The sequence below is a fragment of the Saimiri boliviensis genome, chromosome 10 (assembly GCF_048565385.1).
Source record: "Saimiri boliviensis isolate mSaiBol1 chromosome 10, mSaiBol1.pri, whole genome shotgun sequence".
Lineage (NCBI taxonomy): Eukaryota > Metazoa > Chordata > Mammalia > Primates > Cebidae > Saimiri > Saimiri boliviensis.
In genome coordinates this window covers 26,918,634-26,934,876 of record NC_133458.1, presented here as the reverse complement: position 1 = coordinate 26,934,876, position 16,243 = coordinate 26,918,634, and the positions used below count along the sequence as shown (strand labels likewise).

The 16,243-nt window shown below is 48.9% G+C and overlaps 2 protein-coding genes across 5 annotated transcripts in view; one reads left to right on the top strand and one right to left on the bottom strand.

Moving 5' to 3' along the window:
• The window catches only part of COPG2 (COPI coat complex subunit gamma 2), a 140,702-nt gene that overhangs the window by 24,689 nt on the left and 99,770 nt on the right, over positions 1-16,243 (bottom strand). The gene's annotated exons all lie outside the window — the stretch shown is intronic.
• Positions 1-16,243, top strand: part of MEST (mesoderm specific transcript) — a 55,749-nt gene extending 39,506 nt beyond the window's left edge. For 2 of the 4 annotated variants that reach the window (XM_039473110.2, XM_010343045.3), the window contains exon 12: positions 1-16,243. This exon is cut by the window's left edge and continues 25,988 nt beyond it. The gene's annotated coding sequence lies outside the window, so the exon portion shown is untranslated. The other 2 variants (XR_012512032.1, XR_012512031.1) reach the window with 2 other exon arrangements.

The following is a 16,243-nucleotide window of genomic DNA, read 5'->3' as shown; positions in this document are numbered from 1 at the left end:
TCTGGCATGGGGAAGGGGAAGCGTAAAAGGGGTGGACAGCAATGGGCAGGAAGGAACGGCTGCTCTTAAAGCCTTGAACTTTGTTGCAAAGGTATGAATCTTGGGCCAGGCTCTTTACCACGGATCCGGCGGGAAAGGGTGGGTGGTGGGGATGGGTTTTGGGGTAGGGTTTGGGGGTTTGGGTCTGGGTTTGGGAGGGTTAATTGGGTTGGAGGGTTTGGGGGGGTTAATTGGGTTGGATGGGAGGGCAGGGGTGGGAATGGTGGGGGTGGGGCAGGGGATGGGGAGAGGGAATCAGGTTGGGGGCGGGTGGGAGATAGGGGATACAGAGCCAAGCTCCCAGCATTGAGAACACCACTGTATTTGACTGATAGATTACATACGTTCAAGGTTGAGGGTGATGAATTCAGGCTAGGGAAGACCCTGAATCCAGGCAAAAAAGAAAAGAGAGTAGCCTCAGGTAGGGTGCAAGGTCAAGGTAAGGGGCTGGATTCTTACAAACAAAAGGATTATGTGAATCAAAAGGGGAGTCTCTTGGATGGTTGCACCTTACCACAGATCTAAAATACGAGTGGTGATTAAAAAGGGACGATAGTCAGCACCCAGAAGAACCAGGTGGAGGCCATAGGTAAGGACAGAGTACCTGAGAGTCCTATCAGGTGGCAGGGAGGGGCACCAACGGCAGGGTGGGAGGCATTGAAAGAACAACTCTCACCTAGAGTAAGATTCCATGTATGTTGTATTACAGAGAGAAAATAAGGAAGGGAATGGGATGGCTCCACGGGGAGAGTACCAGGCCTATGTGAGAGGGGCAGAGGAGGAAATGTTGAGAGCTTTGAGTGAGAAGTTAAAGGGAAGCACTAGAATGTTCCAGGCCTGAAACTACAGACTGAAGTGCAGGGAACCAAGGTGGCTGCAGGGAGTCAAAGTGGCCATCGACATCAGTGATTTTTATCTGGGGTGGGGGGTGGGTTTCACCAGAGGGAGGGCCAGGGGCATGACCCCCAGGCAGGCCTATCCAATCATCTGAAGGGTGAGCAGTGGTGAGCTCAGAAAACGTAAGGGGAAAAAGCAGTCTCTAAAAGGAACACAGAGAACAGCAAAGGAAGGAGCTGAGCCCAAAAGATGCTTCTGATAGGCCGCCTTGGGGTCCTGCATCCTCAGGTGAGAATCACTGGTGGACGTGGGAGGAGGGAGGGCTGGGCAGAGATGTGGAGTGTGAGGGGAGGAGGCACCTGTGGCGGGGCTGAGGGAGGCATCAGGGTCAAGACTGTCAGGTGTGGGAACACAGTTCCCGACAGACCACGACAGGGATGACAGCGAGCAAATGGATGTAGCCGAAAGGCACCAGGGACCGTGGTGGTGGAGCTGGGATTTCCATCGCCTTGGTCCCAGACTGGAGGACTCAGGTGGAGGAGGGAGGCCGAGAGAAGGGCCCCGTGACACAGAGGAAGTGGGCTGTGCGGGTGGGAGCAGGGAGCAGGGGATCTGTTGTCACGGGGAAGGAAGGCGTAAACGGGGATGGAGACAGCGTGGAAGGAGAGTGTCTTGAAGACATGGGCACTAAGGAGGGACAAGGCGGGAGGAGGGTGGGACTGGCAGAAGCACCCAGGAGGAGTGGAGAGTCGGGTCTCAGGCAGGGCAGGAGAGGCAGGCTGAGACTGGGTGTGTTTGCGTGGATGTGGGGAGGAAGGTGGGGGGAGGAAAAAGTGAGTGCTGATGACAAAACTGCTCTGGTGACAGGAAGAAGGTAGGAGATTCAGAGGCGCATGCTCCCCAGAGTGTTTGCACATGGTTTAAGAGAAAAAGATGTGAAAGGAATCAGGAAGGTTTTTGGGAGTCAGGATTGTGGGGTGCTGGAAAGGACCCATAGCCTGGGCCAGTGGGGCATGAGCATGGACAGCTGTGCAGAGCTGGTGGATGTGGTATGGTATGTGTGACGCAGAGATGTCTGCATCTGCTGGAGCACTGGGTGCGGGGCCAGGTCAAGAAGGGAGGACGCACCTGAGAACATGACTCAGGCAGTGGGAGAATCACAGATAGTGGAGGGAAAAGATGGTGCAGGTGGGACAGTACCGTGCTACGCAGCAGAGGAAGAAAGCAGGAGGAACGAGCAGCCTGGGCCCAGGAGCTGGCCGCTGGGACATCAGGGGATGAGTCTGCAACACATGGGAGAGCAGGACAGAGGAGAGGCGTTCCCTAATGGGCAGGAAGAATGCGTTGGAGCAGGCCATGGAGCCCAGCAGCTTAGAGAGGAGAACTTGTTGAGAGGATCAGGGAATGTGTTGCATCAAGGGATGACTTGCATCCAAATCCTTGGTTTTGCTGTTCAGGAGTGGCAGAAATGAATGGAGGTATAGTTTGTGAAGCAAAATATTCAGAGAAAGAGCCTGTAGTTCCAAGGTGCGGGGGTTGGGGGACAGGGTAGGAGTGGGGGATCCGATGCCAAAAACCAATAAGGAGGGAGGGACACGGGGAATCCAGGAACTTTACAAGGTCTACGGAGAAGTCCATGGAAGAGAAATTGTGGTATAGGTAAGACAAGCAAGGAAGGAGGGAGAGGTGGGAGACCAAAGTAGGAGGGTGCAGTGGCTGTGGTGCCTCAGAAATGTTGGGACCAATGTATCAGTGAGAGGGAAGGTGAGGGGAAGGAAGGTCGGGGGATGTTATCTAGAGAGGAAACCGTTGTCTCCTTAGTGGCAGAATGGGGAAGGTAAAATGGTCGGGGTTCATATCAGACAGCAGATGAACTGAATACAGCATGCTGGGGACAAAGAGGCTGGCAGTAGCAGCAGTGAAGGCAGCTCAGGCTGGGAGCAGACCTTAAGGAAAAGACTCCTGAGTGCATGGATTGACCCTGAGGTGGTAGGGAATGTAGACTAGATGTTGAAGACCAATCAGAGGGTCTCAGAAAGACAGCAGTGTAAGAAAAGGCAGTGAATGGCTGGTGAAAGGTTGCAAACTTTATCTAGTCTGGAGTCAGAAGGCACTATGTGGGTCGTGAGATGGGTCAGTGATGTTGATGGGAAGAGAAAGGGACAAGAGGGGTGTAAGAGGAGAAATAACCTCATGAATTTGTGTGGGGGAGGGGCAGAACTGAGCTTTGAGAGGCACCAACATGGAAAAGGGGGAGATGGAACACATAATTCCCAAAATGGGGGCCGTGCCAGACCTCACAGTGCAAACTGTTGAAATAAGCAGTATTAAGGCCAGACCATAGGAGCAGAGCAGACTGGAGAAGCAAGAGCCTGGGCATTTGCAAACTGAGGTCCTTCGGAGAAAATGGGGGACAGGGCCAAAGAAACTGGGGTTACAGAGAGGGCATCAGGGATCACAGCACATTGGGACAGCAGCTCCACAGAAACCACTAGCAGGTAACTCAGAAACTTGGTGATGGACTCGTGGTTTGAGTCCAGGATGTGGGCAAAAAGATGCTTACAAATGGCAAAGGAGGGACTGCAAGCAATGCAGAGAAGACAATTTGCAGTGATCATTAAATCATTGGTTTCGCTGTTCAAGAGTGGGAGAAAGGTACAGAAGTGCAGCTTTCGAAGCAAAATATCCACAGACGTCATGAGGCTCCAGTGGGGGTGGGGGACACAGGCTTCAAGCCTACTGGAGCATGACAGGATTAGTGGGAAAAGTAAGGTCAGTAGCAGATGGGGACACAGTTAGACAGTAAATCCAGTGGTAGTCAGGGCAGCAGAGCTGGATAGAGGCAAGGGTAATTCTTTCTTGGGAGGCAAGAGTGGAGGAAAGGCAGAATAGGACAGAGGCCAGAACCTGAGTAAGAAGAAGGTCTTAAATCCTAAACACAGGTGTAGTGAAGGCAGTGTGGCCTAGAGGGAAAGAGGAAACGGTGGATCTGGACAGCCTGAGTAGCAAGCAACATGGGCAGGGGTGCATCAGCTCATGGGAGCCCTATCGGAGGTAAATGGATATAGTAGAGGTGAGGAGAGGAAGGATAGGAGGAAGTGTCAGGACTGGCTGTGGAGTTTTGTAGGAACTCATTTCATGGAAGAGAAAGAGAAAAGAGGAGGCTGGAGTGGAAGAGGGCAAGGAAAAGGCAGCATCCAGGAAGGCGCTGGCCTGAATCAGTGGAAGATCTGGAAAAGCAACAGAAAACAGTTGTTGAAGAGAAGGTGGGATAGGGAGAGGATGGAAAAGTTTGAGCGGTGAGAGCAGGTCAAAGCAGTGAGCGCATCCCTATGGAGAAGAGACGACTGAGTCTGATGAAGTGACAGGTCCTGGGCGGTTGAGAGAAATATGGACCACAGACAGGCAGGTGCCTTCCCTTGGACAAGAAAGCAAAGAGAAGAAATGTGTCACAAGGGGAAAGGCTGCAAGAAAGAATGGGGAAGTGGGACAATGAGGCAGCGCAACTGGGGAGTCACCTACAGAAGACAGACAGGGTGGAGGGTCCCCCAGGGAAGGATGGAGGGCAGAGAGCGTGGTGGAACAACTCAAAAGAGCCAGGCAGGACAGCCACAGGCGGAACGAGGTGAAACAGGAGGTACCAGAGTAGGAAGAAAGGAACCTGGAGTGCTCAGGGCAGCCTGCAAAGTTCATCATGGGGAAGGGGAAGTGTAAAAGAGGTGGATAGCAATAGGCAGGAGGAATGGCTGCTCCTAAAGCTTGAACTTTGTTGCAAAGGTGCGAATCTTGGGCCAGGCTCTTTACTACGGATCCGGCGGGGAAGGGTGGGTGGTGGGGATGGGGTTTGGGATGGTTTGGGTAGGGGATGAATGGGTGGGGCAGGGTTGGGGGCAGTGGGACTGGGATTGGGAGAGGGTCTGGGGTAAGGTGAAGTGAGCCAAGCTGTAGGCACTGAGAATACCATCTTATTAATCTGACTGGTGGACAATTATATGTTGAGTGTTGAAGTTAATAAATACAGGCTAGAGGAGACATCTGACTCCACCAAAAGAAAAAAAACAGAGTAGCTCAGAAAGGGTGAAAGGCTAAGATAAAGGGCTGGTTTCTGGGAAGCAAACAGGATGATGACCACTAAAATGGGAAGTCTCTTTGGAGGCGCCTTGTCAGTGATGTGAAAAGAGGAGGGATGATTAAGGAAAAATGTCAGGAGCAGGTGCCTAGGAGAATAAGACTGAGGCCACAGGTATGAACTGAGTGCCTGGGAGTCATAGTGGATGGATCAGGCGTATGAACGGTAGGATGCGCAGGTGTCCAAAGCACAACTCTCTCATGCAGACTGGCCTTTTGGGCATGCTGTGTGTGAAGGCGTAAACGGGGAAGACAGTGAGGTGGTTCCAAGTGAAAAGCACCAGGACTGTTGGGCAGGGGGAGGGAAATGCCGAGGTCTTTTGAGGAGGAAGTGTAGCCGGAACTACCAACATACTAAATGCTAGAAATGGGAGAGGAAAGGCCAGGGAGTCAAGGTGGCCGTCCACAGCAGTGATTCTTATCTGGGGTGGGGGGTGGTTTTCACCTGGAGGGAGGGCTGGGGGCATGGATCCCCAGGCAGGCCTATCCAATCATCTGAGGGGTGTTGAGCTCAGAAAACGTAAGGGGAAAAAGCAGTCTCTAAAAGGAACACAGACAATAACAAAGGAAGGAACTGAGCCCAAAAGATGCTTCTGATAGGCCGCCTTGGGGTCCTGCATCCTCAGGTGAGAATCACTGGTGGACGTGGGAGGAGGGAGGGCTGGGCAGAGATGTGGAGTGTGAGGGGAGGAGGCACCTGTGGCGGGGCTGAGGGAGGCGTCAGGGTCAAGACTGTCAGGTGTGGGAACACAGTTCCCGACAGACCACGACAGGGATGACAGCGAGCAAATGGATGTAGCCGAAAGGCACCAGGGACCGTGGTGGTGGAGCTGGGATTTCCATCGCCTTGGTCCCAGACTGGAGGACTCAGGTGGAGGAGTGAGGCCGAGAGAAGGGCCCCGTGACACAGAGGAAGAGGGCTGTGCGGGTGAGAGCAGAGAGCAGGGGATCTGTTGTCACGGGGAAGGAAGGCACAAAGGGGGATGGAGACAGCGTGGAAGGAGAGTGTCTTGAAGACATGGGCACTAAGGAGGGACAAGGCGGGAGGAGGGTGGGACTGGCAGGGGCACCCAGGAGGAGCGGAGAGTTGGGTCTCAGGCAGGGCAGGAGAGGCAGGCTGAGACTGGGTGCATTTGTGTCGATGTGGGGAGGAGGGTAGGGGGAGAGAAGAGTGAGTGCTGATGACAAAACTGCGGTGGTGACAGGAAGAAGTAGAAGATTCAGAGGCGCATGCTCCCCAGAGTGTAATGAAAGGACATGAAAGGAATCAGGAAAGTTTAGGGGAGTCACGGTTGTGGGGCCCTGGAAAGGACCCATAGCCTGGACCACTGGGATGTGAGCGTGGAGGGCAGAGTGTGTGGATTTGGTACAGTATGTGTGACGCAGAGATGTCTGCATCTGCTGGAGCAGTGGGTGCGGGGCCAGGTCAAGAAGGGAGGACGCACCTGAGGACATGACTCAGGCAGTGGGAGAATCACAGATGGTGCTGAGAGAAGGCAGGATGGTGCAGATGGGACAGTACCTCCCTATGCAGTTCAGGAAGAAAGCAGGAGGAACGACCAGCCTGGGCCCAGAAGCTGGGAGAGCAGAGGGTGAGTTGGCAGCATGTGGGAGAGCAGAATAGAGGAGAGGTGTTCCCCAATGGGCAGGAAGAATGAATTGGAGCAGGTTATGGGGCCCAGCAGCTTAGAGAGGTGAGCTTGTTGAGACGATCAGGGAATGTGCTTCAGCAGTGGGGGCACGCCAAGGAGCAGGAGTGGGTGTGAATGCAGAGAGTCCTCTTTTTTGCCCAAAAGGGGCAAAGTGTTTGATGCAGGTCGTGGAGGAGAAAGCATGGTGTGGGTAAGACAAGGGAGGAATGAAGGAGAGGTGAGATGAGGCCACAGGAGCAGGGGGTACATTGTATAATAGCTTTAGATGGCACTTTAAGGAAGTATAGGCAGAAAGTTGAGAAACTGAAATAATTATGAATGATTATACGGCAGGCAAAGTGTTTGCCTAATATTGTTACACACATTGTTTGATGCAGGTCATAGAGGGGAGAGCACGGTGTGGGTAAGACAAGGGAGGAATGAAGGAGAGGTGAGAGGAGGCCACAGGAGTAGGGTGCAGAGATCTTGGCACCTTGGGAACATTGAGGGAAGTGTGTCAGTAAGGGCATGGCGAGATGATGAAAGGCCAGTGGATACAACAGAGAGACAAAACCACTGTTCCTTCGAGGCAGGACTGAGAATATAGTGACCACTGAGAATGGTTAGGGGTGAACTGAGACAGCAGATGGACTCAGTACAGCAGGTTGAGGACACGGACACTGGCAGTGGTGGCACTGTTTGGGGGCATGGCAGGAAGGGGTCAGAGCTCAAGAAATATTCCTCAGTCTGTGGAATCACTTGGAGGCAGCAGGGCACCAGCACTGGATGTTGAAGATGAGGTGGAGTGTGTCTGGGAGATGATGGTGGAGGAAACAGTGGATGGGTGGTGTAGGATTTACATGTGAACCTTGTGTGGAAAAAGTGAGATGTTGGAGTGGGGCAGCCTTGTGGAGGTGGTGTGATGCGAGTGGGGTCCTGGAAGCTGATGGCAAAAGAAAGCTTTGTGGTGCATGAGAGGAGAGAACAACATGAGCCTGTGGGGAGCTGACTGCCCATACAGGGTCCGATGCAGAAAAGGGGAAGGAGGAAATCAAAGTTCCCCAGATGGGGCTTTATCAGATCTCAGGGAAGTTGGTGCCATGCCTCTTATCAAAGCCAGCCCATAGGACTAGGGCAGGGTGGAAAAATCCCAGGCTTTTCAGAAGTGGATCCTTAGGAGAAAGTAGGGAAAAAGCGCCTAAATCGCTCAGGGTAAATGGAGGAAACAGGGCATCACTGCACATTCAGGCAGCACCTGCATGGAGCCTACTGACAGGTAACCTTGGGGCTCGGGGAAGGACTCGTGTTTTGCGTCCAGGATGTTGGCACAAAGATGCTTGCAAGTGTTAGAGAGAACTAATGGAGAGGAGACAATTCCCAGTGACCACTGCATCTGAGCTTCTGTTGTCAAGGGAGCCTGAGAGGATGGAGGAGGTGTAGCTTGCAACTGAAAATACACACTACACCACACTTCACGACAGAGGCGCGTGAAGTTAGAAGAAGGGGCCTTCAAACACAGGTAGCATCTTAGATTTAGTGGGAGATCAGGTCAGTAGTAAATGGTCACATCGTAAGGCAGTATGCCCAGAGGTTGGAGAGGATGAAGGTTTGGGTGCTGACATGGGTGCTTCATTTTTGGAGACTTTTTCAGAAGGCAGAGAGGAAGAAAGGAAGGACAGGATGGATGGCAGGACCTGTGTAAGAAGGTCTTAAATTCTAAACAAGGGTGTAGTAAAGGCAGTGTGGCCAAGATGGAAAGAAGAAATGGTGGATCTAGATGGCTTCAATGGGTAGTGCAAGATCAGGATGATGGGCAGGGGTGCATCAGCTCATGGGGTCCCTATCAGAGGTAAATGGAAATAATGGTGGTGAGGAAAGGAGGAAGTGGCAGGACTGGCTGGAGAGTTTTGTAGGAACTCACTTCATGAAACAGAAAGAGAAAAGAGGAAACAAGGCTAAAGTGGAAGAGGAGAAGGAAAAGGCAGCTTAAGGGAAGGCATTGGCCTTGCCTTAGGAAGTGGATGAGTGGAATGAGTGAAGATATGGAGGAGCAACAGAAAACAGTGTTGAAGAGAAGGTGGGATAGGGAGAGGATGGAAAAGTTTGAGCAGTGAGAGCAGGTCAAAGCAGTGAGCGCATCCCTGTGGAGAAGAGATGACCGAGTCCCATGAAGCGACAGGCCCTGGGTGGTTGAGAGAAATATGGGCCACAGACAGGCAGGTGCCTTCCCTTGGCCAAGGAAGGAAAGAGAAGAAATGTGTCACAAGGGGAAAGGCTGCAAGAAAGAATGTGGAAGTGGGACGATGAGGCAGCACAACTGGGGAGTCACCTACAGAAGACAGACGGGGTGGAGGGTCGCCCAGGGAAGGATGGAGGGCAGAGAGTGTGGTGGAAGGGAGCCGGGCAGGACAGCCACAGGCAGGACAGCCACAGGCAGGATAGCCACAGGTGGAGTAGGAACAAAGGAACCTGGAGTGCTCAGGGCAGCCTGCAAAGTCTGGCATGGGGAAGGGGAGGCATAAAAGGGGTGGACAGCGCTGGGCAGGAAGGAACGGCTGCTCTTAAAGCCTTGAACTTTATTGCAAAGGTGCAAATCTTGGGCCAGGCTGTTTACTATGGATCGGGTGGGGAAGGGTGTGTGGTGGGGATGGGGTATGGGGTGGGGTCTGGGTTGGGACTGACTGGGTTAGAAAGGAGGGAAGGATTGGGAGCAGTGGGATATGAGTGGGAGGGGAGGTAGGCAACCAGATGGGGATAACCGAGTCAAATTCTGTGTTGGAAAAAAACCTTATTTAACTGAGCTAGTGGGTTACATGTCTAATGCTGACGGTGATGAATACAGACTGGGGAAGACTTCTGAATCCACCAAAAGAAGTAAATGATAGTGGTTTCTCGTAGGTCAAAAGGTCAAGGTAAATGGTTGGTTTTTAGGACACAACTGTGAACTTGGGAAGCAAAGGGGGACGTTTCTGCAGGACTGTCTTGTCAAGAATTTGAAAAGAAAGGAGGGGGGATTAAGGAAAACTGACAATAGTAAGCACCCATAATAAACAGGTTGAGACCGAAGATATTGACACAGTGCCTGAGAGTCCTATCAGGTAGGAGGACAAGAAGTATGGGGTGGGGAGGCATTAAAGGAACAAGTCTCCAATGCACACTGGTTTTGGGGGTCACAGGTGTGTTGAAGGGCAAATAGGGAAGGTGGTTCCAAGCAGAGAAGGTGGTCACAGGTGTGTTGAAGGGCAAATAGGGAGGTGGTTCCAAGCAGAGACTGCCAGGCCTAATGGGGGTGGGGAGGCAAAAGAGATAAGTTTCAGTGGGAAGTTTCATGGCAGGCATTAGAATGGTCTGGGTGTGAAACGAGGGAGTGAGGCCTAGGGAGTCAAGGTGGCCGTCCACAGCAGTGATTCTTATCTGGGGTGGGGGGTGGTTTTCACCTGGAGGGAGGGCTGGGGGCATGGATCCCCAGGCAGGCCTATCCAATCATCTGAGGGGTGCTGAGCTCAGAAAAACTAAGGGGAAAAAGCAGTCTCTAAAAGGAACACAGACAATAGCAAAGCAAGGAACTGAGCCCAAAAGATGCTTCTGATAGGCCGCCTTGGGGTCCTGCATCCTCAGGTGAGAATCACTGGTGGACGTGGGAGGAGGGAGGGCTGGGCAGAGATGTGGAGTGTGAGGGGAGGAGGCACCTGTGGCGGGGCTGAGGGAGGCATCAGGGTCAAGACTGTCAGGTGTGGGAACACAGTTCCCGACAGACCACGACAGGGATGACAGCGAGCAAATGGATGTAGCCGAAAGGCACCAGGGACCGTGGTGGTGGAGCTGGGATTTCCATCGCCTTGGTCCCAGACTGGAGGACTCAGGTGGAGGAGTGAGGCCGAGAAAGGGCCCCGTGACACAGAGGAAGTGGGCTGTGCGGGTGAGAGCAGGGAGCAGGGGATCTGTTGTCACGGGGAAGGAAGGCACAAAGGGGGATGGAGACAGCGTGGAAGGAGAGTGTCTTGAAGACATGGGCACTAAGGAGGGACAAGGCGGGAGGAGGGTGGGACTGGCAGGGGCACCCAGGAGGAGCGGAGAGTTGGGTCTCAGGCAGGGCAGGAGAGGCAGGCTGAGACTGGGTGCATTTGTGTCGATGTGGGGAGGAGGGTAGGGGGAGAGAAGAGTGAGTGCTGATGACAAAACTGCGGTGGTGACAGGAAGAAGTAGAAGATTCAGAGGCGCATGCTCCCCAGAGTGTAATGAAAGGACATGAAAGGAATCAGGAAAGTTTAGGGGAGTCACGGTTGTGGGGCCCTGGAAAGGACCCATAGCCTGGACCACTGGGATGTGAGCGTGGAGGGCAGAGTGTGTGGATTTGGTACAGTATGTGTGACGCAGAGATGTCTGCATCTGCTGGAGCAGTGGGTGCGGGGCCAGGTCAAGAAGGGAGGACGCACCTGAGGACATGACTCAGGCAGTGGGAGAATCACAGATGGTGCTGAGAGAAGGCAGGATGGTGCAGATGGGACAGTACCTCCCTATGCAGTTCAGGAAGAAAGCAGGAGGAACGACCAGCCTGGGCCCAGAAGCTGGGAGAGCAGAGGGTGAGTTGGCAGCATGTGGGAGAGCAGAATAGAGGAGAGGTGTTCCCCAATGGGCAGGAAGAATGAATTGGAGCAGGTTATGGGGCCCAGCAGCTTAGAGAGGTGAGCTTGTTGAGACGATCAGGGAATGTGCTTCAGCAGTGGGGGCACGCCAAGGAGCAGGAGTGGGTGTGAATGCAGAGAGTCCTCTTTTTTGCCCAAAAGGGGCAAAGTGTTTGATGCAGGTCGTGGAGGAGAAAGCATGGTGTGGGTAAGACAAGGGAGGAATGAAGGAGAGGTGAGATGAGGCCACAGGAGCAGGGGGTACATTGTATAGTAGCTTTAGATGGCACTTTAAGGAAGTATAGGCAGAAAGTTGAGAAACTGAAATAATTATGAATGATTATATGGCAGGCAAAGTGTTTGCCTAATATTGTTACACACATTGTTTGATGCAGGTCATAGAGGGGAGAGCACGGTGTGGGTAAGACAAGGGAGGAATGAAGGAGAGGTGAGAGGAGGCCACAGGAGCAAGGGGTAGATGTGTTGGCACCTTGGAAACACTGAGGACAGTGTGTCAGTAAAGGGCTTGGCAAGATGATGAAAGGCAAGGGGACACAACAGAGAGAGGAAACCACTGTTCCTTAAAGGCAGAACTGAGAATATAGGATGGCTAGGAGTGAAGTGATACAGCAGATGGACTCAGTACAGCAGGTCGAGGACATGGATGCTGACAGTGATGGCATTGGTGGGGGCAAGGAAGGAAGGGGTCAGAGCTCCAGAAAGATTCTTGAGTCTGTGGACTGACTTGGAGGTGGCAGGGCACATAGAACTGGATGTTGAAGATGAAAAGGAGTATCTAGAAGATGACCATGGGAGGCAACACTGTGTGTAGACTGCAAAGTTTCCATCCGCATGTAGTGAGAGAAGCTGAAGTCTGGCAGCCATTGGAAGGCAGTTTTTGGAATGCAAACTGGATGACGGAAGTTTATGGCAAAAGAAGTGACAGGAGGCAGGTAAGAGGGGAGATAACTTTATGAATTTGTGCAGGGCTCAGCATCGGTAAAAGGGCTGACATGAAATAGGGGAAGGTGGAAGGCAGAGTTCCCAAACTGGGGGCACTGGGAAATCTCAGGGGGAAGTCGGTGGTATGTTCGGGGTAACAACATTTAACCTCTTGTGGTAACTACTTCATTGAGTGGGAAAACAGAAAAAGAAGAAACTTTGTAGAGGGTGATGGTAAAGCAACCCCAACCGATATGGAGGGCAGTGTTGGTAATCACTGGAAGTCAAGATTTTGAAAGCAAAAGATTAACAATGTAAAATTTGCCAGTGTGGGGGTTAGACATAGGTTATTATGTGTTTAATGTGATCTGCAGCAAAATTAGCAGAGGCCAAAATGAAAACCAAGTATTACTCTATTTAACAAGATTGGAATTAAGGGGACAGTATATAGGTTATATCAATTTGGGAATTATTTAGGAATGTTAGAGTTGGTAAGGTGGGTATTGCCCCTTGATCCAAAGTATAGAATAATGGCAAAGAGGAAAAGTATATAGAAAGACTTTGTCATTAGGGAATTTGGTGGCTGCCTTAAAACTCCTTAAGGGAAACACTTAATGAATGCTTAGAGTCAGGAGAATAAACGGTCCCATATAGAGATAGATTTATGAAGACAAGTCTGAAGGAACAGCTTCATTAGCAATCCCCAGAATGTCAGTTCTACTAGCCAAGGATGCAGGTGAGTACGCTGGATACCAAGAGAACAGAAAGGACATGTTCTGAACACTGGAGGTGGGTCAAGGAGGAAGCTTATACATATTCACATGTGAATCGATTTCAAGGATGGATGAACAAAGACTGGGTGGTACTAATAGAGCTGGATTTTTTTTTTCCCTAAGGCAAAAGGCAGAAATGAGTGAGTATACCATGATTAAATTGCATTCTGTAGAGATGGGATTATTTAAGTAAAGTCAGCAATAAAAATTAGAGATATTGATGACGGGGTAGGAAAGGGATATCAAACAGGTAGGAAGATGGCTTGAAAGAGAATGAGAGAAATTTCAGTGAGTCTGAGGAATGGCAGACTGGGAATAAGACAAGTAAGTGGGCGAATAAGGAGGTCTCAGACTGAGAATCCTGGCAGATCTTCCAATGGGTGAAATTGTAGGAATACTGATTTTAAAGCCAGGCTGAAGCCAATTCTAGTGATAAAGGAGCGGGGGAAGGGTGGCTGAATCGTAATGTTCTACCAATCCCCCTTTTTTAGTATTTGAGTTAAAATTCAGATTAAATGCTTGGCTTAGAAGAATGCAAAGTTTCCTCATTAATATGGATCCCAGTGAGTGAGTGGAGGTGAATTAAGGAACTATGAGGCAAATCTTACTTAACTGAAGTTGTGTTTTTAGTATAGAATGCTGTGTTAATATGGTTAATACTGAACAAAAAATAATGGAAGGGAGACTACAGATTCAGAGGAGACGTACGAGTCTATCAGATTGTATGGTAGCTTACGATGGCACTTTAAGAAAGTGTAGGCAGAAAGTCAAGAAATTGAAATAATTACGAATAAGTCTATGGCAGGTACTATTTCTAATGGAAATCTGAAAATAAACTCACATACATGTACTATTACAGCTGATCTTAGTATGAATATTTTCTATTAAAGATTGTTTTAAAATAAGTTGTTTACATTTGTCGAAACGGTTCCAGATAATGAGAAATATGATGCAATAAAACCTGATAAATAAAAGCAATATAAAGATTAGAATGGTTCTGAATAGGTAGTGGAATAAAAAGTTAAATTGGTAGTGGCATTAAACAGGTCCAACATGTGGAACAATTGGTAGAATGTTGTGTATATAACACATATTGTTACTGGTGCAATAAATATTCAGGGGAAACAAAGCTGCTGAAAGACAATGAATGCTTGGAAGGAATGTTGCCTTAAAGGCTTTTCTAAAACTTTTTGGGTAAAGGACAAATTCTTGAAGGATGAAAGATAATAAGTAGGACTAATTAAACAGAGACTTATAATGCCCACAGTCTTTCAAGAAATTGCTTTTGAGAGAAGGTGTTATGGTAATACATTGATGTTGGGTTAACGCAAATTTTTCAGATAGGGTAGATTGTTATACATTTATAGAGTAAAGGGGAGGAGGAAAGATTAAAGGTAGATTGAAGAAAGGAGTAATTGATGGAACAACTTCCTGGAAGAGATTAAGGATATGTGTTTTTTGAACTCTTGGGAAGACCTGATTCTAGAGAGGATAAAGGGGAAAAAGTGGATAGTTCTAGAATTAAACACCAAAAGGTTCTATGTGTCTGGCACCATGTAAAGCAAATTACCTATTATTTCATTTCATTTCATTCTATAAAAACCCTAAGAGATCAAATAATTTGTCCAAGATTACACAGTCAGGGTCAGAATTCAAAACCTCATCTGTCTATCAAATCTACATTCCTTTCTATTATGCTATACTCTTTTCAAGTTGAAGGAAATCAAAAATCAAGAATTTGTTTTGTCATTGTGATTAGAAGGAAAAACATTATTTTTCTGAAATGAGACACACTGATGTTTAAGACCTTGAGGTGATAAGTAAAATTTGGAATATCTGTGATGGGAAAATGCAAAAAAGAAGGGAATGGATAAAAGATATCTATTACCATCTATGGCCTGGTGTTTCACTTCTTTCATTGTATAGCATAGATTTTAGATTGGTCATGGATGAAAAATTTGAGAATTCTGACAAAAACTAAATAGAAAGGAGTTTTTAAGCAGGTATATGATGGGTCAAAGATAACTTACTACTAGCAAAACTTTAAACAATTCCCTATATGCCAAACTTTTATAAACAAAAATCAAACAAACCATCAAGCAAAAGAGTCCATAGCCAGCAGACCAAATGTTGAAATATCTGGGCTAATTTGTAAGATCTATGTTTTAAAACTCCTTAGTGAAGAGGGGCGAGAAAACCTCTCTCCTCTTTTTCCTCTCTTGGTGGAAATGTTTTCTTGTTGTTGGTTTTTCCCTATACTATATATGTAATTTCTATATTGTTGTTTTGTGTATTTTGGTATTATAAAATTGTACTTCTTAGATTCTGTTAATAATTCTCACTGGGGTGTGAGGCACCTGCATTATGAGTTAGTAAAATGAACCTGGAGAAGTGGGAGGAGCTAGTATTCTCAATTGGCAAGGGATTGATTCTTTGATGGGTTCAGCATTTCACTTCCCTCTGAAATTAAGTGGCAAAGTAACAGAATCCCTTAAAAAGCAGAACACTGGTGAGAGGTAGAATAGCAGGAGGAATTTTGAAACATGAGAGATGGCTACTGGAAAAAAACCAATGAAGTGCAGAGTCTCCCAAGATGATGATGGTAGAAGCCACAGGACTACATTAAGATTGGGCCCAAATACTAGTTTAGAAGAGGGTAAATAAAAACTAGCTTTACTTAAGAATACAGCCAGCTTAATTACTGACTAGTGGACATATTTCAGACAAATCTAACTGAAGAGAAAAACAGACCAGGAGAGAAAGCCAAGTTATAAGGAAATAAAGAAACCTCACAAAGGGATAAAGGAGGTAATTAAAGGTTAAAGCCAGATAGCCTAGAGCTCAAAGGAGAAATCCTGGAGGCCAGATAGGAAAGTGCCTTCCTACTCAGGGGGTTAGGGATCCAGGGTGGCTGGAGAAGAGAAGTAGAGTTCTGCCCAGGGCCAGAGGGAGCAACCTGGGATTCAGACACAGCAGTGGTGCCAACTTGAATCTACCTCGTGCTAGAGTCTGAGTAGCCTGGTCTATCACCCAACACAGGTAACACTGGACAGGGGCTCCCAGGAAGCAACATCTAAGAAGGGAGTTTGGAGAGGGGCTAAAAGAAAGCAGGTTAAGCCCCAAATGTAACGGAATGATGACCAGGGATAACTATTTACTAGTGCTTTTATGATTTCTTGTAACTCTGTAACTTCCCCAGTATTTGTTAATTTTTTTTAACTTCTGTTTTTCCTGTACTTATGAGTAGTAAAAGTTTTCAAAACATAAA